At 40.8% G+C, this 23,785-nt stretch overlaps 1 protein-coding gene and 1 pseudogene across 8 annotated transcripts in view; both read left to right on the top strand.

The window, feature by feature from the left end:
• LOC129052177 (E3 ubiquitin-protein ligase makorin-1-like) overlaps window positions 1-13,799 on the top strand; it is a 35,875-nt pseudogene extending 22,076 nt beyond the window's left edge.
• ZNF334 (zinc finger protein 334) overlaps window positions 1-20,558 on the top strand; it is a 58,855-nt gene extending 38,297 nt beyond the window's left edge. For 3 of the 8 annotated variants that reach the window (XR_010138698.1, XR_010138693.1, XR_010138699.1), the window contains 2 exons: window positions 280-467; window positions 17,340-20,556. The gene's annotated coding sequence lies outside the window, so the exon portion shown is untranslated. Of the gene's footprint in view, window positions 1-279; window positions 468-5,111; window positions 5,697-17,339 lie in introns of those variants that run through there. The other 5 variants (XR_010138697.1, XR_010138692.1, XR_010138694.1 and 2 more) reach the window with 4 other exon arrangements.
• Window positions 20,559-23,785: the final 3,227 nt, after the last annotated feature.

Raw genomic sequence — 23,785 nt, 5'->3', positions numbered from 1 at the left:
CCTTTCTGTCCCTTCACCCCCTCTTCTCTTCTCTGTGTCTCTCTCACTAAACCACCATTTAATGATGGGGGTTACCATAGCTCCTAATTTAACCAAGGTAATAGAAGCTTATGCCAATTGGTGAAATTATTTGCACCCTGATTTGCCCCCAAAGGTGCCCTGGTTAGAGCAATACATTATGCAGTCATTGTATCTATTGAAGACTTTGTCTGTTTAGCATCTTACTCTTTATACTTCACATACTTTACACTTAGTCTTAACAATAATTCTTTGTTCTAGATTTGCTTTAGCGCCAACATGCAAAGGGAGAATTTGAGCAAAAAGACTTCAAGGCATCTTGCAGAGGTGGTAGGCCTCTATATAAGACTTTAAACTCCTACAGATATGGATTTGGATCAGCATGATCTAATTATTCCGGCTATTGACTCCTCATCAATCTACATGGTGGCCATACATTCTGGATATAGGTGAGTATATACATATATATAATTGTTTACTGATGTTACAATATATTCAAATTCTTCTCCCTAGTTAGCAATGTGTGGTTCAGTGTGCTTTGACTCTGATTTCCATTTTTTTTTTTTTTTGAGATAGGGTCTCACTCTGTTGCCCCGGCTGGAGTGCAGTGGCATGGTCTTGGCTCACTGCAACCTCCACCTCCCACCTCCCGGGTTCAAGTGATTCTCCTGCCTCAGCCTCCCGAGTAGCTGGGATTACAGACACATGCCACCACACTCAGCTAATTTTTGTATTTTTAGTAGAGATGGGATTTCGCCATGTCGGCCAGGCTGGTCTCGAATTCCTGACCTCGTGATCCACCCACCTCAGCCTCCCAAAGTGCTGGGATTACAGGCGTGAGCCACAGTGCCTGGCCTTGACTCTGATTTTCACAGGACTCACCAGTGCATTTAGCATCCCTCAGAAGAAGTAATTGATGAGCTTAAGATCTGGAGAATGCACAGCCAATTCCACGTGGCCATATCACCCATTCCATCTTTGAAAATTAATCATCAAACCAGTCCCTCTGCATTCTGGCATAATGGGGTCACATACAATCCCAATATACAATCACATACAATCTCACTTGGGGTGACTTTCTCCTACCCTGTCAAGTGCAGGTATTAATTGATTATAAAACATGCTCACATAAAGTAAATATTTACTCATGTTTCCCAACTTTATAGCCACTCTATACATTTGTAACTGGTTTGTCTTCCTCACTAGAATGTACACTCCATGAGGGAGCAGGATTTGTCTATCTTGTTCATTGACGAATGAATCCTTAGCAGCTAGGAGCCTGTATTTAGATAATATGTTCTCCATTTTTAAATGCATGATTAAAATCTGGGAAAGTGAGGAAAGGCGGGGATGAAGAATAAATTATCTTGAATGGAATTGTTATCAAACTGAAGGAAATAAAAGGATAGTTTGAACTGAATCATAAGAAAGAACTGTCTATCAAGGTATAGTTAGAGCAGTTCTTAGGGAGAAGTTTATCATCTTACATGCATACAACTGAAAAGAATACAAGAAAAAATTAATAATGAAGTACTTATCTCAAGATGTTGGAACAGCAAAACAAAGTATAAACAAAGAAATACCAAATAGCAATCTGAAATAGAAACCATACAATGCAGGGAAGCAACAAAGTCAAAATTCAGTTATTAAAAAGACTAATAAAATTAACACTAGTGAAACTTACTTAGAACAGAAAAGGTACAAATAATGAATATTGGAATGCGAGGGGAGCCTAATAAACAGAAGAAATGAATCTTTTCAAATAAAAATAAGATTTACAAATGATGCATACATTTAAAATATCATAAAAGAGAGGGATGAACAATTTATGCCAATAAAAGTGGACCAAATAGATAAACTTTTAGAAAATAAAAGTTACTAAAATTGACTAACTGATCCAGAAAGAAATAGAAAATATGAATAGGTCTACAACTACCAAAAGAATTAAGTCAGTTGCTTAGACTGAGGTGTCAACCCCGACTTCTCTGTTTCTAATATATCCACATCTAGCAATCAACAAATCCTGTCAGATTACCTGCCAAATATATTAAGAATTTGACCTCTTCCCATGATTTCACTGACACAACTCTGGTCCAAGCTACCATCATCTCTCATCTGGATTACTGCTTCTACCCTTGCCCCCATGCAGTCAGGGCAATCCCTTTAAAACAGAGTTCAGACAGAGTCACTCACTGCTCTAAGCATTCTGGTGGCCCCCACGTGACCCAGATTAAAAGCCTAAATCTTCACTCTTCCTTATGAGATCCTACCTACTTGACCGATTCTCCTGTTAACCCTTTAGCCCTCTTCTTTTTCAGCTTCAGTAGCTTTCTTACCAATCCTTGAACACAAGGAGCTATTTAGGCTGTCCTAGAGTTTTCACACTTTGTGATTTCTCTGCCTGGGAGACCCTTCCTCCTGGAATCCACATGGCTATTTTTCTCGCTTTCTGAAAATATCGACTTAAAAGCCATCTTCTCAGGCCTTCCTTGGCCACTCAGTCTAAAATGTTAACCTCCTGCCATTTCATATTTCTTCTCCCTACTGTATATGTTTTTCTCTACTACACATCACCATTTAACTTACTATGTATTTTATTTATTGATATGGTTTATTATCTGTTTCCTCATTAGAATGGGGAACTTCATAAGGGGAGAGCTTTTTGCATATGTTCACTGCTGTCTCCTCAGGGTCTAGAACAGCAAGGAGGCCACCATAGCTGGACTATATTCAGCAAGGGGTGGAGTAGCAGGGGAGAAGGTCAAAAGAGTTAACAGGAAACAGATAATTTAGGGCCTCATAAGTCAAAGTGAGGACTTTGGCTATTATGCCAGAAAGACATGAGTGAACACTTGGAGGACTTAGGAAAACTGAAGACCTAAATAAATGTAGTGATTACTATGTCCGTGAATTGGAAAACTAAATATTGTAAAGATGTCAAGATTTGACAACTTAATTGATAAATTCAATGAAATCCCTGTCAAAATCCTAGCAAGGTTTTTTGTGGAAATTGATGTTAACATTACAATGTACCTAGAAATGCAAATGGCCAAGAATAGCCCGGCCAATCTTGAAGACAAAGTTAAGAGACTTATACTACCAGATATTAAGACTTATTTTAAAATTACAGTAATTAATTATGGTGTTGGCATAAGAACAGATAATTAAAGGAAAGAAACAAAATATAGAACCCAGAAATAAACCTATATAGCTTATGAAAAAGCCATACTGCAGAGCAGTGGGGAAGGAATGGTCTTTTCAATAGATGGTGTTGAGTCATGTGGGAAATTATATGAGAAAGAAAGAAATCTACCTTTCACCATATACTTAAATAAATCCCATGTGAATTTATGTCTAATTGTGAAAAGTAAAACAAAGCATTAAGTGATATAATAGGACAATATTTTCATGAATTTGAAGTAGGAAAAGGTGTCTTAAATAGGACAAAACCACACTAACCAAAAAGGAAAAGATCGATAAATTTGACTACATTAAAATTAAGAACTCCTGTTCCTCAAAAGACACCATTAAAAGAGTGAATGAAAGAGGCAAGCCAAAGAATGGAAGAAGGTATTGGCAATATATATACCTGACACAGTATTCTTATACTGTATATACACAAAACCTTTTTGAATTGATAGCAGACAACCCAATTTTTAAAATGGGCAAAATACTTGAACAGGCACGTCACACACACCCAATATCAAAATGGACGATAGATACAGAAAAGGTGCTCAACCTCATCAGTAATTGTGAGAAATCTAATCCCAAAATGACATAGTACCACACAACCACCTAAAATTAAAACGATTGGCTAAAACTAAAATGATTGACAATACCAAGTTTTGGCAAGAATGTGGAACAACTGGAATCACACACATTGTTGGTGAAGAGTGTATTTTTACAATTTCCAAAAAGAAAACATTTTAGCATTATCTACTAAAATTGAAGATATCTGTACCCTATAACTTAGCAATTACAGTCTTAGGTAATATCTTATGGAAATTCATGCTTTTGTTCACCAGAATTTGTGTACAAGAATGTTCATAGCAGCACTATAACGTCTATAAACTGGAAAAATTCAAACATCCATTAGAAGTAGAATGGATAATTATATGGCAGTATACTCATATACTGAAATGTTGTACAGTAATAAAAATAACATGCTAAACATGATAGCATGAACAAATGTCACAAACATAGACACGAGGGAACATATAAAGTGTTTTTCCATTTATCTGGACTTCAAGTAACAGGCAAAGCTAAAATACAGATGCGTAAAATAGAGTGTTTATGAATGCATGCTTGGGTGGTTAAAGTGTAAAGAAGAGGTAGAATATAATTAGCATAAAAAGATAGTGTTAATCCTTGGACCTGTCTCAACCCACTCTGTCCTTCGCGTTCCTCTCTGATAAAATGGCTACAGTGATTCCCACCTGCAGTATACCTTGAGATTGTGTTCTAGACTCCATTGGCCATAAGGCATCCCTCCTGCCTCTCCCACAGAAAGCCTCACATCTCAGGGTAGTTTCCTTCAGCTGAAATCACTAATGCAATTTGGTCACCTCAATGGAGCACACAAAGGAAGGAGACAACCAAGACCTGGAATCAGTGCTTACTTCACTTGAAGGGCCATTTGGGTGGAAGGCGAGGTAGGAGGAGGAAAGATGGAGCCAATAAGGGGGTGGTGGGAGATCTCCTAGTGGGAGGGAATTGGCAGCCAGCCAGGGGACCTAGGCTTCAGCCTCAGCTCATAAAAATTATTGTAGGGCCTTGAAAAACTCACTGTCCCTCTTTGGCCCTAGTTTCTTTCTCTGTAAAATGAGAGAAGTTGAAATTAACTGTCTTTTATGGAGCACCTATTTTTTATTAGATGGGTATTGTCCTAGGAGCTCTGGGAGCTCTACTATTTTAAATACAAAAGCCTGAGTGGGATGAATCTTGTCCCTATTTTAAGGGTAGCAATTGTGAGGATGAGATATGAGAAGTCACCAGCCAAGGGAAAAGACAGCTTAGAATTCTCCAACCCATTCATAATATGGTTAAGCAAGTGTGTACTGTAGTGTGATGGGTCCCCCATTCGTTTGCTTAAGGGTGTATGTCTGCTGCCTGAACCGTGAAGGTGAGCCAGTGAGCCAAGGTCATGGTGCCCAGCCAAGGAGCAGGTGTCCCTGTGAACCCAAGCATCCCGGAGAGTATCTAAGAATCTACAAGAAAACAGTCTTACTGCACACACGGTCGTCGAAGAGCCAGAAAATTTGCTTAAAAGTAGCTTAGGGGCCAGGCGCAGTGGCACACGTCTGTAATCCCAGCACTTTGGGAGGCTGAGGTGGGCGGATCACGAGGTCAGGAGATCGAGACCATCCTGGCTAACACGGTGAAACCCCGTCTCTACTAAAAAATACAAAAACATAGCCCGGTGTGGTGGTGGGCACCTGTAGTCTCAGCTACTTGGGAGGCTGAGGCAGGAGAATGGCGTGAACCCGGGAGGCAGAGCTTGCAGTGAGCCGAGATCACGCCACTGCACTCCAGCCTGGGCGACAGAGCAAGACTCCGTCTCAAAAAAAAAAAAAAAAAGTATCATAGGGCTGGGAGGCGGGGTGGATCTCTAAAGCTGTCCTGCTACTGTCTGGGAGTGCCTCATATGTAAATCCTAATAAACTCATCTACTTCCCAAACTGGACTTGCCTGACTCATTTTTTGGTCTCTCTTGGCTCCCTCCCAGTTTGGGGGATAGTTTTCAATTATGATTCTGGGTTTTTCTCATTACAGGTATAGTGTTGTCTACTGATACCATTATTTTCACATGGTCAGTTTTTAATTATATATCAAATAAAATGAGTACATGTTTTTGTTGATAAAAAAAGTAAAATATTAGCAAGAAGTCCCATTTAAGTTGATCATCTCTAGAGAAATCAGTACTGTCATCAGGTCAGCGTGTATTGTTCTTGACTTTCTTTCCAAGTATTTACATCTATACATTTCAAATGAAACTATAGAAAATACCTAGTACAGTGCCACCTATAGTACAGAAATTTCAATTATACAAATTTGAAATGAGACCAAAGAATGATCATATTAATAATTATGTCTCATATTGAGGTAGGAGGTGAGATTCGACTCCAGAGGCAGGCTCAGACTGCAGACCATGTTAAAGACTAGCTAAAACAGGGAAGAAGCAAAAGCCCCTCACCATAAGACATGACCACCCATGAGTGCCATGTCAGTTTACCGTTGCCATGGCAACACTGGAAGTTACAGCCTCTTTCCATGGCAACAGCCTGACAACCTGGAGATTACCACCCTTTTTCTAAATATCTCTGCATAATCTGCCTGTTAATTTGCATATAATTAAAAGTGGGTATAGGCCCAGGGCTGTGGCCCACGCCCGTAATCCCAACACTTTGGGAGGCTGAGGCAGGTGAATCACCTGAGGTCAGGAGTTCAAGACCAGCCTGGTCAACATGGTGAAACCCTGTCTCTACAAAAATACAAAAAAAAAAAAAAATTAGCCAGGCATGATGGCGGGTGCCTGTAATCTCAGCTACTCAGGAGGCTGAGGTGGGAGACTCACTTGAACCTGGGGGTTGAGGTTGCAGTGAGCCGAGGTTGCACCATTGCACTCCAGCCTGGGCGACAGAGTGAGACTCCGTCTCAAAAAAAAAAAAAATGTGGGTGTAAACACGACTGCGGAAGTGCCCCTGAGCTGCTACTCTGGACACACCACCTATCGGGGAGCCCCACTCTACAAGCAGTATATCTGCTGCTGTTGTGCACCGCTGCCTCAGTAAAAGTTGCTGTCCAACACCACCAGGTCACCAAAAACCGTCCCGGGCTAAGCCCTAATCTGGGGGCTTGCCTGCCCTACATCAATATTAGGTACAAGTTTCAATATCATACAGATCTCCCAAAGTTTCCAAAATTTGTAAGGAGTCATATCACTTATAAGCAGTAAAGAACACTAATTGTGAACTTTGGTTATGTCAGTAACACTTGGCCATATCACTTTAGCATAAAAACTAAAATAGACCCATTTAACAATCAAATCCATGACTGCTAGTGTCCTGTGATGAACATATCATTACTAATGCTTTAGAATATTCTAAATGATTATGTAACGTGGATAGCTAACATTTGCTTTTATTAAAATGTTAAGTATTTTAATTACTACACCAGTCTCATCCAAATATTCATTAAATAGTAGAGCTTTTAGAGGGTTTTAAAAAAATTCATGAAGATCAATTACTTTGAAGTGGAAATTAGATGTTATAAGATACTACAAAAACGCTTAAACAAACACCACAATGCACTGTGCAGTTAATTTAGTGGAGAACGCTCAATACAACATCAGAGCTAAAGCTGAGAAAATTAAAAAGGCAGCATTAGCGTACATATATTCCACAAAGGATGTAAATCTATGCCCCGGAGAATGCCTCCTCCCAATTCCATGTCTACTCCTAGGGGGATATTAGTGTTGAATGATGCAGGTTTTGAATTTTCCTAGGCCTTTTGTAAACAAAATCCTGGCATAGACTGCACTATTGTTATGTGTGAGGGTGAAGCAGATTTTTAATTTTTCTTTTGGTTCAATTTTTTTCCTGTATTTGGTATTTACATATATTTTAAACCCTTAGGAAATATGCGTTATTTTTCCCAAAAAAAAGCCTTATTTTTGTGTGTAAAGTACATTTTATTTAAAAATATAGTAAACTCCAGCCATATCACTTAGAATATCCCTACATTATATATATATTTTTTATATTCCTGCCAGCAGGAAGACACCTGCATTATAATTTTTAATGGGTACCTAGCATCTCACCTTATAGATTCCTACAAGTTATTTTATCCTTTTTTCACATTTAGATTTTTTGCAGTGTATTGCTGTTAACATGAACTGTGAGAAATATACCTACACACATATTTTGGACAACTATTTCCTTAGGTCACTTTAATAGAAATAGAATTACTCTATTAAAGTGCATGCTCATTTTAAATCTTGGTGTGGAGTGGTCTCCAACTTGGTGTGGAGTGGCCTCCAACAAACATAATTTGTTTTAGAAATTGTATTCAAAAAAATTATGAGAATTAACATTTTCCCAAACTGATACCCATCCTAGATATCATTTTTCTTTATAATCTGCCAACTTTATATAAAGGCCAAAAAGTGTATTTAAACATTTGCATTTTTGGCCAGGTGTGGTGGCTCATGCCTGTAATCCCACCACTTTGGGAGGCTGAGGTGGACAGATCACCTGAAGTCAGGAGTTCAAGACCAGCTTGACCAAAATGGCAAAACCCCGTTTCTACTAAAAATACAAAAATTAGCCAGGTGTGATGGTGCGCACCTGTAATCTCAGCTACTCGGGAGGCTGAGGTAGGAGAATTGCATGAACCCAGGAGGCAGAGGTTGTAATGAGCTTAGATGGAGCCACTGCACTCAAGCCTGGGCGACAAAGCGAGACTCTGTCTCAAAAAATAAATAAATAAATAAACATTTGCATTTTTAATTTGTAGTTTATGGGCTGTTTTCACATATTTATTCTTCATTTGCATTTCCCTTTTATTACTTACCCTTCATATTCATAGATCATTTTTATGGTAGTGTAATCTTCTTATAAATGTGTAAGAGATAATTAAATGAAGTCAACAAACCGTTTCTTTCATATACTTAACAAATGTATTTTCTAAGTGTGTTTTTACTTGTTTTTATCTAAAAGCCAGATTTTAAATTTGTCTAGAGTAAAATTTGGCAGTCATTTCTTTTGTGGCCACTGCCTTTGATGGCTTGGTATTCTCACCTAGAGATTAGATAAGAAAATTTTTTTACATTTTCTCTAGATTCCTGCTGGTTTACTGTTAAAAATGTTAAGCCAAAAGTCTACATGAAATTTATGTGTTATAGGGTGTATGTGCTAGACAGATAATCTTCCTCTCTCCCACCAACACCTGTCTAGTTTCCTAACATGATACCCCCTCTTCCCCAGAAATTCCATCTTTTTCATATTCTATTTTTTTTTTTTTTGAGACGGAGTTTTCCTCTTGTTGCCCAGGCTGGAGTGCAATGGCATGATCTCAGCTTACCACAACCTCCACCTCCCGGGTTCAAGCAATTCTCCTGCCTCAGCCTTCCTGAGTAGCTGGGATTACAGGCATGCAGCACCATGCCCGGCTAATTTTGTATTTTTAGTAGAGATGGGGTTTCTCCATGTTGGTCAGGCTGGTCCCAAACTCCCGACCTCAGATGATCTGCCTGCCTCGGCCTCCCAAAGTGCTGGGATTACAGGAGTGAGCCACCGTGCCCGGCTTCTTTTTTTTGACGGAGTCTCGCTCTGTCGCTCAGGCTGGAGTGCAGTGGCACGATCTTGGCTCACTGCAAGCTCCACCTCCTAGGTACATGCCGTTTTCCTGCCTCAGGATCCTGAGTAGCTGGGACTACAGGCACCTGCCACCATGCCCAGCTAATTTCTTTTGTATTTTAGTAGAGACGGGATTTCACCGTGTTAGCCAGGATGGTCTCAATCTCCTGACCTCATGATCTGCCCGCCTTAGCCTCCCAAAGTGCTGGGATAGGCTGGAGTGCAGTGGCACGATCATAGCTCACTACAGCCTTGACCACTCAGACTCACGTGATCCTCCTACCTCAGCTTCCCAAGTAGCTGGGACTATAGGTGTGTACCACCATGCCCAGCTAATTTTTTCTAGTGTTTTTTGTTTGTTTTGTTTTTTTAGAGATGGGGTTATACTATGTTGCCCAGGATGGTCTCAAACTCCTGGTCTCAAGTGATCCTGCTGCCTTGGCTTCCCAAAGCACTGGGATTACAGGCCTGAGCCACCATGCTGGCTGGAGCTTACTGTTTTAAAGTTATTATTATCATATCATTGTCGGCAGAAAAGAAACAATTGATGTAAAAGTATATTGGCCTACATATCATCTTAACCATGGGATCAAAATTAATTTTACCAAAAATGGGTGTGTGGGATAAACAGTAACAGTGGACCTGCAGCTCCCAGAACAACAGCCACAATATCAGGAGCAGGACCTGCAGCAGCAGCTATCCCACCCCCATCCCACAGTCACCACCCCCATCCGTGGGGGTGGGAAGAAGGAGTGGCAGTAGCTGCAGCAACGGCTGAACTAAACAGGTCACCTGCTGGTATTTTGTGCATGGGATTTGTAAGGAAGGAGATAACTGTCGCTACTTGCATTCCCTCTCTGACAGTCCACATGGCGTAGTGGGCAAGTATTTTTCAGCGATGGTACTGTGTTTATGGAGGCCGCTGCAGATGTGAACACAGCAAGCCACTGAAACGGGAAGAAGCAACTGCTACAGATCTAACTACAAAATCATCCCTTGCTGCTTCCTCAAGTCTCTCATTCATAGTTGTACCGCTTGTGGAAATGAATACAGGCGAAGCTGAGTCAGATTCGAACTTTGCAACTGTAGGAGTGGATTCAGAGGACTGGGTAGATGCTGTTGAGTTTGTTCCTGGGCAACTCTACTGCAGGTGTACTGCCCCTTTCTGCAGTGACCAAGGGAGAATCAGAGAAAGAGCAAATAGCTGTGATAACAAAGAAGCCGCTTTGCCCCTAGGCTGCAGTGGGAGAGATGGAAATGGGTAGAACTGTGTGTATCTCCATAGAGAGTCATGTGATCATGTAAGCTGCAGGTCCTACCTCCAATGGATGCTGCCCAGAGACCACAGCATATAAAAATCTTGTCCTGAGGCCCATGAGAAGGAAACGGAGCTCTCACTTGCTGTGCAGTGCAGCAAGGATACGGTGTGTGGGATCTGCGTGGAGGTGGTCTATGAGAAAGCCAGCCCCGGTGAGCATGGCTTTGGGATCCTCTCCAGCTGCAGCCATGCCTACTATCTCAAGTGTGTTCACAAGTGGAAGGGCACTAAGCTATTTGAGAGCAAGATCATAGTGTCCTACCCAGAATGCCGGCTCACATCTAACTTTGTCATTCCCAGTGAGTACCAGGTGGGAGAAAGAAGAGAAGCAGAAACTCATCCAGAAAGTCAAGGAGGCAATGAGCAGCCAGGCATGCAGGGATTTTGATGAAGGACAGGGGAGCTGCCCATCTTGGGCGATGTGTTTTTACAAGGAGGTATTCCCTGATGGCCATAGAAAGGATACACAGAGACAGGCAAACAGATACTGGGCCCAGTGAAGGAACCACTTCTGGGAGTTCACTGAGGAAAGAGAAAAAAATGACCCCTTTGACAACAATGAAGAAGAGGTTGTCACCTTTGAGCTGGGTGAGATGTTGCTTATGCTTTTGGCAGATGGGGACCATGAACTGACAGACTTTGAAAATGAGTGGGAATTGTTCCATGATGATCTGGAAGATTTTTATGACTTGGCTCAATAGCCACCTTGCGTGGCATGTGAACTGGCCTGCTGACCTCAGACAGCAGCGGTCCCCTGTGGTGGTGTGACAGTGCCCGTGTTTCTCTCCTAAGCAGGCCTATCAACTCCAGGTGCTGTCTTAATAATTTTTACCCAGGGCCTGTCTTCTCAATCTGTGCCCTTTCCCCAAGGAGTGTGTTATTTTCTCTGTGGAAAAAAGTTTCAAAAATAAATCCTGAAGTTAGTGTCTTATAACATGAATTTAACAGACAGTTCGTGTAGGTGTGTTGTGTCATCTGTTTTCAACCAGATTGTGTTTATGGACTTCGCACGCTCATTTTGAGGACCCTGGGTTCAAAAGTAAAAGCTGTGGCCCTGCTTTGGGGTCCAAGGATAGGAGTGATGGGTGAAGGGATGTGCACTTGTAAAGAGCCTTATGCTCCAACACAAGATGTGGATCCTTGAGGTTTCTGCTGAAATCTGCACATATGTGTTTTTATATCTGTTCCCTACCCTGTAATTCCCACCCTGTCCACTTGCTCTGTGGTTTTGGTCTCTTGCTTAATCGTACACAAGTAATACTACTGGGTAACCAGAACCAGGTGTGAATGTGTTGAGATTTCTACTGTGTGTTTTGTTTGTTGTTTGTTTGTTTTAGATGGAGTCTCACTCTGCTACCCAGGCTCCCAGACTGGAGTACAGTCACGCCATCTTGGCTCACTGCAACCTCCCCCTCCTAGGTTCAAGCGATTCTCCTGCCTCAGCCTGCCGAGTAGCTGGGACTACAGGCATGCACTGCCACACCTGGCTAATTTTTGTATTTTTGGTAGAGACGGGGTTTCACCATGTTGGCCAGGCTGGTCTTGAACTCCTGACCTCAGCTAATCCTCCCACCTCGACCTCCCAAAGTGTTGGGATTACAGGCGTGAGCCACCGCACCTGGCCCTACCATGTTTTGTATGATAGGAAAATTGAGAAAGAATGCAAATAAAAGATAGAGGGGCATAAAATCAATGCAGAGTTGCAAGTTGACTCCCAAGAGCGTGGTGTGTGTGAGTGCGAGTATGTGATAAGCTTCTCATCCCTGCATAGATGCAGTATTCTTAGCCTTAATAGAGAAACTTGGTTTAGTGGTTTAAGCCTTGTGTGGCAGATAGATTTTAAAGGACAAAGCAGTATATTGGTAGTTGTTAATATAGCAGTGCTAGCTCTGTCTGTCTATATAATGAAACAAATGGGGTTAGCCATGGAGTTAAAACTATCTGGTTATCCTACAATTAATACAAACTGGGGCTTGGATACAGAATTGTATTTACTGTTTACAATCTAGGCTTTCTAGTCCAAGCGCTTTTTGAAAAACCTTTGTCCCTATTCAAGGTGTTTCATTGTTGAGTTTTTTGTGTTTGTTTTTGTGGGTATTTGCCTAATTCCACCTCTGAGCTTTCAGGTAGACAGATGTGATTCAAAACTACATTCTAAGGTGTTTACTGTAGTGGAGTAATTGGTCTACAGTAATAAGTCACACTTTTCTACTAAAGGGGAGGAGATGGTAATCCCTGAGACAAGCTAAGTTATTAAAAGAATTTCTATTGGAAATTTTGCCTTTGTGCTTTGTTGCTGTTTCCTGAAAATAACCTGGACCTGCTCCTGGACTTGGTTCCTTGGATCCTGCTCATTCTTTAAGAAAAAAACAAGTAATTGTTGCTGTTTGGTTTTGAAGGGAAGGTGAGGGTTAAAGAAAGACACACAGAGAGAGAGGGGCTCAACAGCAACATAGGCATATTGCAAAAACCTGCAGAGATGGGGGATCAGCTTAAAGCCAGAGTCTACCACCACTTACAGGCTGGGGTACTTATAGGTATGGGCAGGAGGGGTCTGGGCCACTGGCTTGCTGCCCAGCAGGATATTGATAAGATGTACCTGTGGTCAAGCAGTTTGGCCCTTTCTCCAGTGGGATGTGATAAGACGTTCCTTGGACCTTTGTTCGGTAGGATATGATAGGGATGTCTCTTCAGTTGGGCCCTTGCCCGGCAGGGTATGATAAGAATATTTCTCATGACCCGAACCCCCATGGAGTGTTTCACTTTGACCAAGGTCTGCGAAATAGCAGGGGGCTTACAAAATGGTGCAGTTTGGACTAACAGTTGCCAAAGTCTCTATATTTTGCAGCCTCCCTTTTGTAAGAAGCACATTTCCCAGGTAAAACAAAAAAACATTTTTACAGATGATGCTTTTCAGTATCTATTATGGAGTATGTCCACAATGCACCAATTTAATATTGGAAAATGCCTATTCTTCATGGGTATAGATAATTTCATAGCAGGTATTCAGAAGAGTATTTTGTAATTCTTCTAACAGTGTTTTATTAAATTATTTTCCTATTACCATTTTAGTTTTGCACTTCTTAGTTTCAATTTATTTATGTTATTCATTAAATAAGCTTTTAATTATTTACCATTACTTCATATGGTGTCATGCTTTTTTTTTTTTTTTTTTGAGATGGAGTCTTGCTCTGTCACCTAGGCTAGAGTGCAGTGGCGTGATCTTGGCTCACTGCAAGCTCTGCCTCCTGGGTTCACGCCATTCTGTTGCCTCAGCCTCCCCAGTAGTGGGGACTACAGGCACCCGCCACCACGCCCAGCTAATTTTTTGTATTTTTAGTAGAGATGGGGTTTCTCTGTGTTAGCCAGGATGGTCTCGATCTCCTGACCTCGTGATCTGCCCCCCCTCGACCTCCCAAAGTGCTGGGATTACAGGCGTGAGCCACCGCGCCCGGCCTGGTGTCATGCTTTAGCAGTTATTCACATGAAGTAAAATTATGCTGTAAATATGCATTTGTATAATATCCATTTCTTAGTCAGAAGACATGCCTCTGTCTACTGCCAATTGGTGTGTGTTTTGGTTTGCTGGTGGAAAAATACTCTTTCAGAGCTCTTCTAAGATTACGTAGTGTTACGTGGCTTGTTCCTAGGGTGTTTGAAAGTAGGCTTCCCTTTAAATAATTTGAAAAGTAATCATTCTTTATTTAAAAATTATATTCACTTTGTATTCCTATACATGTATAAACTTTGAGAACTTTTTATCTCTTCAGTATGTATTAATTTTAGTGTAAAAGTCATCATCCAACTTGAGTCAATACAAAGTCTATGGTACTTTATATCTTTCGGCTACCTGTGCTAGATTTGTGATCAAGGAATTGTTACCAAAAGGGTAGATTAATAAAGGAAAGTTGTGCCAAATTTTTTTTTTAACCAAAAATGGGATAAACTGACATTATCCCACTGACCTAGCATGATATACCAAGAAGAACACAACATTCCTTATATAGGATTCCTGCCAAGAAATGTATAACCTGAATCAAATTATGAGGAAACACTCAGACAAACCCAAATAAAGGAACATTCTTCAAAACAACTGATGCGTCCTCTTCAAAATTAACAATGTCTTGAAAGACAGAGAAAGGCCAAGGAACTAGATTAAAGTGGTCTAAAGGATACGACAACTCTATGTAAAAATGATCCTCAGTTGAACCCCAGATCAGAAAAAAAATTATAAAGGATATTATTAGAACAATGAGTAAAATTTGAATGTGGTCTAGATTTTAGATAATAATATTATGTCTGTTTAAGTTCTTGGATTTGATAATCGTGGTTATGTTTAAACAATTTTGATAATTGTGCTTATGTTTAAAAATTTTTGATAATTGTGGTTATGTTTTTAAAAAGCCCTTGTTCTAGGAGATATATGCCAAAGTTTTAGGGGTGACAGTTCATATTTGTAACTTACCCTCAAATGGTGATGAGGATGAGGAGAGAAACAGAAGGCGGGGAGGCAGATATTTGCTGTTGATGAATCTGAGTAAATGGTTTACAGATGATCCCAATAAATCATCCCTGCAACTTTTCTGTAAGTTTAAAATATTTCAAAATAAAAAGTGTAAAAGGGTAAGAAAATTATGAACAACATGTTCAATGAAAAGACCCAAATCACTCATTGAGATTTTGGGGTCCCATTTCAATATCATCTAACATTGACCATGGTCACCTCTGGAAGGGGAGATTCTGAGTGTGCTTCTTAGGTGAAATTTTCCTTTGATTTATGTGTATTTGCCATTATGTGAGGTTTTTACTTTTGAAATCCAGTTTCAGGTGGAGGTAATATTTGCATTCTGGGGAAAAAGCTTTCTGGTCGTGGTTATTAATCTTTTACTTATTGCTTTGCTTTATTTTCTATAAATATTCCACTATGTTGCTTGGCTTTCATTAATTTTGTTTTCAGATGTGCAGTTGACAAACACCTTTCCTTCTCACGGTAGCTTTGCATCTAAAGTGACACTGATTGTAAGTGGAGTGCATGTAAATCCCCTACCTGGTGGGTTGTGAGGAACTAGGGCTCCAAATAAAAGTAGAGATGACTTTGGACCACAAATCCACCAACTTGCCAAGTAAGCTAGAAACTCTTAAGACGTTCCCTAAGGAAGGGGGCGCGGAGACTTGTGGGAAACGGAGTCTGGAATTTGATGGATCGCCCCGGGCTCGCCCCGGGAACCAGTCTTTGGCAGCCCCGTCTGCGCATGTGCAGTTCTTCCTCCATGTTCTTTACTCCTGTCTCTGATCAGCGTGGAGCCTCCGCGTCTACGCGTAACTCAGCGACCAGGTGCTGCACTAACGATGTGCTCCGCAGGTGAGAGCCTAGCTTGGAGGGTTGCTTTACGGGGCTTGGGGTAGGTTTGTGTTCACAGCCTGTGGAAGCAAAAACTTGCACAAATCCCACGCGGGTTAAGACCCTCTGGCACTTGTTCCCGAGTCTGCCCTGCATCTGTCTGTCTAGAAAGCAAGTGACGGAGGAGGAGGTCCGCTGCGGATCTGCAGGTGCCACGAAGAAGATAAGGGCGGAGGGAACAGGTTTCCTGATCAGAATAAAGGGCTCTGGGAAAAGGCATTCACATGTTAAAGAGCTGTTTCCAGAAGCTCCTCTAATTCGCAGGTGCCCTGGGCAACCATTCATCAGCTGGTCAAACCCACGACTCCAGCGGGGATGAGAACAATACAACGTTTGCTTTATGCTATACTATCATTCCTACCTTAGCAAGCCTATTGCAGAGCCTGAGTTTGAAAGTAAGACGAGTTCACATCCTAGCTCTGTCACTGGATCTCCATGAACACAGTGATGAACCTAAACTGTAAGACTCAATTTCCCCATCTGTAAAATGAAGTTATTTCTAAAACCTGCTTCAGGGTCGTTCTGAGTGTTGAATAAGAGAGCACCTCTAAAGCACTCCGCACAGGTCCTGGCATTTTCTAAGCACTCTGGAAATGTGGCCTGCCTTTCCCACTGTTCTTTTCACTCGGTGTATCATTTGATTCTCAAAGACCCCCTGTAAAGTCGGTGTTACCCACCCTATTTTAACTGAGAAGAAAACCAAGACTCTGGAGGTGAAGTCACATGGCTAGCAAGTGAAGGATCTGGGATGCAAGCCTCAGTTTTATTTCCAAATCATGCTTCACAGCACTTAGCAGAGTGGCATGTCTCTATGGACCAACCGAGTGTGTAAGGACTGAGCCTTCCCTTAAGGATCTTGGAGATTTCTTGGTATCTCTGCAGAACCCTGGGGATACTGTGTAACTGAGGCCTCTGGGAACCTCAAGGTCCATTTGTCTGTGCCCTCCGCACAGGTTCCCAAGGGAGATTTGCAGGCAGTGGTTCTCAAACTCGCATGCATCAGCATCACCTGAAGGGCCTGTTAAACCCCACCCCACGACTGGGCCCCACCCCCAGCGTTTCTGATTCAGTAGGTCTGGGGAGAGGCCCAAGAATTTGCCTTTCTATTTAGTTCTCAGGTGATGGCTGATGCTGCCGGTCCAGGGTCCACACTGAAAGCCTCTGTTGTAGGAGATCGTGAACTCCAAGAGATAGTTGGAACTGGCTGAAGGTCTCAGTTATCTGAATTTATTCCCTCTCTCCCCAGCCAGGGTCACCCTGCTCCTGTGAGGAGGGGACGCCAAAAGCAGGAATCTCGCCTGGGAGGTCCCCACCCTCTGATAAAACACACACAGCTGCACCAAGGACGTCCGGGAAACAGGCAAGTCTGTAAGCGCTTGCTCTTGAAGCAATTCCCGATTCTTCTGCCCTGAATAACTCATCATCTTGAGGTTGCCAAGAACCGTCGGTCAACGAAGGTGTGGGCCAGTTGTCACAGGACAGAGGTGAGCTGGGCTGAGGATGGTGAGCTGGACTGAGGATGGTGGGCAGGAGGCCGGCTGCGGGGGAGGAGGAACTCCCAGGTGAGGACCTGGTGCGCATGACGGGGAAGTTACTATCGCCACTCCTCTCGGAAACTCATCCCATGCCCCTAATTCTTCAACCCCTCTTCCTAGATTCTGCAGAGCCCTCAAACCCCACCCATCTCCACACCTGGAATTTAGGGACATGCTACCCACTACCTACTCTTGACTTTATAGGAGTACAGGGAAGCTTTTCAGGGGTTATGTAATTGTGCCTCATTTTAAAAGTGAAAAATATTAACACAGTGCTCAAGTGAATGGATCTGGGGCCGGACTGCCTGGGTTCAAAGCACAGCTCCACCACATTGCTCAGTCTTCCCCTCGCTTTCCTCTTATATGAAATGGAAGTCATAATAGTAGCTATGCTTGGCTTTATTTTAAAGATTAAATGAAGGAAGACATACAAAGTACTTAGAACAAGTCCTGTTGTATAGTAACTACAAGTATTGTCAGTATCTTTTTTTTCTTTTTTTTTGAGATGGAGTCTCTCAGTGTTGCCCAGGCAACACTATGAAGGAGAGAAACACTATGAATCTAATGAATTTGGAAAATTTAGCAAGAAATTAAACTTTACCCAACATCAAAGAATGTACACAGGAGAAAAACCTGATGAGTGTAAAGAAAATTAGAAAGCCCTGAAGAAGTTATACCATACTCAAAATGAGAGAACTCAAGCAGGAGAGAAAATCTATGATTGTAAGAAATGTGGGAAATTCTTTCATGAAAAAGCATGCCTTACTCAACATCAGAGAACCCACACAACAGGAAAACCCAGCAAGTGTAATGATAGTGAAAGAGTCTCAAAGAAGGAATCTTGCCTCACTCCCAGTCAGAGAATTAAAACAAGATTAAAACAAGAGAGAAAAACTGTAAAGGTAATAAATGTGAGAAACCTTTCTTTGAGAAGTTGAAACACACTCAACATCAGAGAAGGCACTTGGGGAAAAAAAATAATGGGTGTAATGAAAGTGGGGTTGCCTCAAGTAGGAAGTCACAACTTACACAAAGCCAGAGAGCTCACAAAAAAGAGAAGACCTATGACTGTAATAAATGTGGAGAAAGCTTCCATAAGAAAACAGATCTCAGACAGCATCAGAGCACACACACAGGGAAAAAAAACCCTATGAATGTAATGAATGTGAAAAATCCTTCGTTGTGAAGTCCAACTACACTGAACATCAGAGAATTCACACAGGAGAAAAACCATATGAATGTAATGAATGTGGAAAGTCCTTCTGCCAGAAATCAGCCCTCACAGTACATCGGAGAACTCACATGGGAGAGAAACCATATAAACGTAATGAATGTGGGAAAACCTTCTGTGTGAAATCAAACCTTACTCAACATCGAAGGACTCACACACTGTGAGAAACCCTATAAATGTAATGAGTGCTGGAGATCTTACTGTGTGAAATCCAACCTTGTCGTGCATCAGAGAACTCATACAGGAGAAAAACCCTACAGATGTCCTGAGTGTGGGAAAACCTTCTATGAAAAGTCAGCCCTCACAAAACATGAGCGAATTCACACAGGGGAAAAACTCTATGGATGTAATGAATGTAGAAAAACCTTCAGCCAGAGGTCAGCCCTCACCAAACATCAAAGGAAAACACACAAGAAGAAAACTCCCATCAACACCCTCCATGTGCAGAAACCTGCATCTTCAAGCCAAATTTGTTGAACATCAGCAAACTCACAGGGCAGAAACACTAAGGTGTTAATACCTGTAGGAAAGTATTTGTTTATAGGTTATAACAAATAGGAATTAGAAAATTAACATAGGAGTGAAACCACATGAATGCTTTGAACATGTGAAAGCTTTCAGCAAGTATTCAGAGCTGTGGAGGAAAAATTAATTTTAAGGTATGTGAATGCAAAATGTTCTTGTGCATAAAATGTTTAAGTAGAAGTCATCTTTCAGATGTAATATCAGAGTAATTAAAGAAAAGATTAGAAAATGACTTGTTCTTAATAGAATGTGAAACATGATCCTTTTGTAAAACTATGAATTATTTAAATCATTGACACAATAGCGTTAAATATGTGTGAAGATTTCCTGAAGTATATTGGGCTATATATAGTTACATAGGATACGAGTGTGCTGTATAACATAAATTATGTATATGTTAGATTTACACATGGGAACACAACAATACAATATATTTTATAAGTGAAAATTGAACGGTCACATAACCTGTGGCCCAACAATTCCAATTCTAGATACATACCATAAAACAGTAATTCTCAACTGGGCTTCCTAAAGTGTGTTTGGAAATATGTTGTTTTGATTGTCACATCATTGACATGCTACAAGCTCTGGGTAGATGGGAGGCCAGAGATGCTAAGTTCCCTACAATGTATCAGTGAAAGGACAGGAAATAGTCTTATCCAGAATACCGGTAGTTTCACCACACAAAAAAATTGCCTTACAGAAACTTGCACATCTGCACCCACAAATTTGTACAAGAATGTTCACTGCAATATTGCAATAGTTTTTGTAAAAAAAAAAAATTTAAAGAAAATATCCAAATGTTGATTAACAATAAACAAATTAATAAATGTTGGCATAGTCATATGGTAGAAATAATATACATCAATGAAAATGAATGAAACTCTATTAAACACATCAACATGGTTATATCTTAAAGTGATGTTGAATTTAAAAAAGGGAAAAATATAGATACTATGTTGTGTTATTTATATAAAGTTCAAAAACAAACCAAGAATACATTGTTCAGGGATACATATATAAGTAGTAAAATTAGAAAAGAAAGCAAATCAATGATTAACACAAAATCTACAATATCAGTTACATTTTAGGAGGAAGGAGGGACTTACATTTAGGGAGAGAAAAGAGAGCCTTCATGTTTCTTAAATGGGTTATTTTTATTTATATAATGTATATGCATATTTATATCCATATGAATATCTGTTAATAGAATATCTTATTTTCAAGAAAAGTCTTAATGCATTAGAACATTAACAAAGGTGATGTTTTGTAGTAAGAATTGTAGCTAAGATTTTTTTTACATTTATCTATTTTTCTGTAGTTCAAGTCTCTTTAATGACTTTTTACAAGTATCCACACCACTAGTCATTTAGGCCTACCCTTGATTTTCTTGATTGTCTTTTTCCATTTGTTTCCTAGTAGAGTTTCTCCTAAATTTTTTTAAATGATAAAGTGAACACTGACCAGGATAGAAAAAGTAAGGAAAGTGGAAAAGAAAAGTACAGTAGACTTTAAACAAGTAAAAATGAAAAAGAATCAATAAATATTATCACAGATAATATGAACAAATTGAATTCCTACATCAAAGACAGAGGTAGTTTAACAGTGAGTTAGAAAACTAAATCCAACTATGTATGGCTTGTAAAAAAATGTACCTAAAACCAGGTGACAAAGGGAGTTTGAAATTTAAGGGATGACAAAAATAGATCCAGGTTTTTTTAAACATTTATCCACTAAAGTGTGACAACATAAGGATAGTCCTGTGATTACCTTGTTTAACCAAACTTTCACGGAGTTGTAGTCTAGGGGATAGGATGGATGTTGAAAGCTGTGGCAGGGTCTGCTGATAGCCCTGCAGTAGCCATGGTTCCCTTCTTCCTTTAGTAGTAGAACTCCCCAGTGAATTCTGGCAGGGCATATGGCCACCCAACTAGACTCTACATTTCCTGTCCTACTTTGCTACCAGAAAAAAACAAGAAGGAAATGGCACCTACCTGTCCATTGTAACTCTCACATGGATTATTTGGAGAGTCTAGACATTTATTTCCAATGGATTTAGTGACAATTTATCCTCCCTTGAATAACAACAAAAAGCTGAAGGCCATCAGATGTATCATAATAAGGGATTGGCTAAAGAAATTATCACACATCCAAAGGGCAGAATATCTTGCTATTTGTCAATAATAGAAAACTCTGCTATAGCAGAGTTTACTACATGCCAAGCACTATTCTAGGATATATATACATATATATGTAGAGATAGATAGATAGATATAGATATGATGAAACGGTTATTTAATCCTCATAACAACCTGTGAAGTAGATACTGTTATCCCTATCTTACAGATGGGTAGACCAAAGCACAGAGGTTAATTTGCCCAAGGTTGTATACCTAGTAAGACATGGAGCCAGGATTTGAGTCTAGGAAGTCTCGCCCCAGAGGCCATGCTCCTAACCATTAGCTTCTTCACTGCTCATCAAAAATGATCTTGTAGGGGGAAATCCACTGATAGGAAAATATGTTCATGTTATGTTTCTTTTCTCTCTGAAGCTAACATTTCTAACCTTTCATGTTCTGAGAATCCACAGGAAACTGGAAAGGGCAGGGCAGGAAAGGGGCTTTCAGGCACGTCTGTCTTTTTTATTGATCGTGCTCTCTTCATCGTCATTTCTAGTGAGAAACTTTTAAAGATACCTTGTTTTGATTTTATTTGGAATGATGAACAGCACACTGAGAATGGGGCAACTTCTAATTTTGACATTGCCTCTAACCAACTGTGTGACCTAGTCTAGCCCAATTTTATTAATCTTTAAATTGAGGAGGCATATTTAGATAATACTGTGATGCCTTTCCATTTTTATCATTCTGAACTTTGTATGTCAATCTATAGGGCAATCAGCACATCCTTAGAAGCCAAAGACAATGTGGATATAATATGAGTGTAGGGCCAGCTCAGGTCAGGAAAGAATGAGTCTTCATTCTTTCACATAAAGAAAGCATGTGTCTTCAGAGAATGTCTTTAGAGAAGGTTGAGATTGAATTTTCTCAACTGGGCCTGCTGACTCCCTCCTGTCTTGAGTGTGCCCTCACAGACATCCAATAAGCCTTTTATTGTGGAGTCTGCCCCCTGCCAAGCCCCTCAGCTTAGCTCCCTGCTTTGAGAAGTGCCCTGAAACGTCCATTGGCACACAACCCAAGTGGTCTCTACATGGGGTAACACCATGCAAATTTTGCACACTCTGAACAGAAGGATCAAGAATTGCTTATAGCCCAGCTCCTTGCCTGGGGCTTTTCCACCCCTGCCTAGAGCTCTGGTGTGAGGTCTCACTGAATTTCTATTCCTGGAGTCTTGTCCTCCTAACACACAAGATCCATTGCATTCACATGGAGTCAGCATCTGAGCTCCAAGCACAGCTTCACTTTAGACAGGACCTCCCACCTGATAACCAATATTTGTCTCTGATGGTACACATTGGCCCCTGAATCTCACACTGGCTTCTGGTAAACTCGAACCAGGGGTGCTAGGAACAAATACAGGCCAGAGAGTACATAAGCCATCCTGAAGCTGCAGAAATACAGTGTCCTCCCAAACACCAAAGAAACATCAAGAAATCCTGGGCCTAGAAGGCTGGAGTCCATTTTTCTTCAACATTTATTTCTTGTGGAGTCATTAAGGTCATTTCATGGGGCTGAGTGCTGTGAAGAATTCAAAGACAGTTAACGTCCAAGTCTGGGTTTTTTGGCAATATGGCGTATTGGCGAAGCACAACATGGGATGGAAAGCAGTTCTGGGATTTAACCCCAGCACTTTGGCCACCTACCTGTTAATGTTGGATGACTGACTTCACTTCTCTGAGCATCCATTTTCTTATTAAAATAAAGATGACATAAAATAATAAGCTATCAATACTAACCTCACAATAAATATGTTCATTGGTACACTTAATTAAAAGAACCTAGCAAAGTATCTTGTATAATAGAAGCAATGGCTTTTATTAGGATCTTGTTATGCAGCAAGCAAGGGTATGCATGCCATATCACATTTAATCTCCAAAACAGGCCTACAAGATAAGTTCTCTTTCCATGCTCATCTTAAAGATGAGGAAAACAAGGCTGATAGATACTCCTTAAAATTACTGGAGTTAGGCCAGGTGCGGTGGCTCATTCTTGTAATCCCAGCACTTTGGGAGACTGAGGCGGGCGGATCACCTAGGTTAGGAGTTCGAGACCAGCCTGGCCAACATGGTGAAACTCCGTCTCTACTAAAAATACAAAAATTAGCCAGACGTGATGGCGCAAGCCTGTAATCCCAGCTACTCAGGAGGCTGAGACAGGAGAATCACTTGAACCCGGGAGGCAGAGGTTGCAGTGAGCCGACGTCATGCCATTGCACTCCAGCC

This window comes from Pongo abelii, chromosome 21, assembly GCF_028885655.2.
Source record: "Pongo abelii isolate AG06213 chromosome 21, NHGRI_mPonAbe1-v2.0_pri, whole genome shotgun sequence".
Taxonomy (NCBI): Eukaryota; Metazoa; Chordata; class Mammalia; order Primates; family Hominidae; genus Pongo; species Pongo abelii.
Note: the sequence above shows the minus strand (reverse complement) of the source record. Positions and strands in the feature narration are given on the sequence as shown.